The sequence below is a fragment of the Culex quinquefasciatus genome, chromosome 3, assembly GCF_015732765.1.
Source record: "Culex quinquefasciatus strain JHB chromosome 3, VPISU_Cqui_1.0_pri_paternal, whole genome shotgun sequence".
Lineage (NCBI taxonomy): Eukaryota > Metazoa > Arthropoda > Insecta > Diptera > Culicidae > Culex > Culex quinquefasciatus.
The window spans coordinates 73186721-73188368 of record NC_051863.1 but is presented as its reverse complement, the minus strand read 5'-3'; positions in this window follow the sequence as shown (position 1 = coordinate 73188368).

Genomic DNA, 1648 nt, shown 5'->3' with positions numbered 1-1648 from the left:
TCATTTGAAGTCAGGATTCGAACGAGAGCGGTCGATTTGTTGAGTTTGTGTTGTTAATTATGAAGTGAGAGGATGTGAAAGGTGAAAATTACACTATTTGGCAAATGTTGAAGTGGTAAATCAATGTGTTGCAACTGGGGAGGTAGAATTGGTGAGTAGGTTTGTTGATGATTTCTTTGCAGGTGATAAACTATGAAGAGCAAGAGGACGACCTTCGCCATGAGGACCTCTAATTCGAGTGAGTTGAAAATGTTATAAGAATGTTTGATGGAACGAGAGGGCAATAGAAGGGAAATGCGGGCCGACTCTTCACGGATAGAGCAGTCCGGGCAAATTTAACAAAATGTTGGTTAATCCAAGTAAGTATGGGTTTATTTTTGCACAATAATTTATCTAATGTGATTCTTATTAGAAAACTGAATCATTTAAAAGCTTCGTGCTTACGACGGATAAAATCTTAATGAACCATTATTTTTTTTTCAGAATCATCAATTATAAAAAATTTAAATGCGTACACATGACAACATAAAAAATAGAGATGAAGTAAAATATAAAAAAAATAAAAATATATAAAATATATAAAAGAAGATAATTATTATCTTGAAAGTTTTGTTGCAATACACGGAGAGACTGTGCCCAGAAATTTTAACAATTAAAATTGTTGATTTTAATTTCGTAAATTTTAACAAAAACGTACTTGTTACTGCCAATATTCCGTTAAAATAACTAAAATTCAGTATTTATTTAATAACCTGTTTGTTGAAAATGCTAGAGGCAAAAAGCTAACAGATTTCCCGAACTCGAATGAACGTGCTCGACTGTTAGCTTTTGTTTTAGGAAAATCAAAAATTTTGTTGGTTGAATATAATTTACATTTGGTTGAATATTTAGAAGATAAACTTGGGTTTGTTTACATCTGTCATTTGAAGTCAGGATTCGAACGAGAGCGGTCGGTTTGTTGAGTTCGTGTTGTTAATTGTGAAGTAAGAGGATGTGAAAGGTGAAAATTACACTATTTGGCTAAGTTGAAGTGGCAAATCGAAGTGCGCACTGCTGCAACTGTGAAGGTGGAATTGGTGAGTAAGTTTGTTGATGATTTCTTTGCAGGTGATAAACTATGAAGAGCAAAACGAGGACATTCGCAATGGGGACCTCTGATGCGAGGGGACTTTATGATAATGTTTGGAGGAAAGAGAGGGGCAGTGGAAGGAAGAGGCGGGCCAACTCTTGCACGACAATACTTGCACGGGCAAATTTAACAAAATGTTGGTTAATCTAAGTAAGTATGGGTTTAATTTTACACAACAATTTATCTATTGTGTTTTTAATTAGAAAACTGAATCACCAGGAACCTTCGTGCTTACGATGGATATTTCAGAATCATCAACCATAAAATACATGGAAATGCGTACACATTATATCAAAATAAAAATTCGATGGTGGGAAGGTCTAAAAAAATAAAATATATAAAAGATATAAAAAAGAAGATATTAATATTTTAAAAATGCTGTTGAAAAAGACTGCTCAATAAACTGGTAAGTAAAACTCAAAATATTGTTTTCAGGAATCGGAGTACGTTAAATAAATCGAATCAAATGCAATGAAAGTATGTTGCCAAAAGTAGTTGTTAAATTAGTGCAAACTGGGT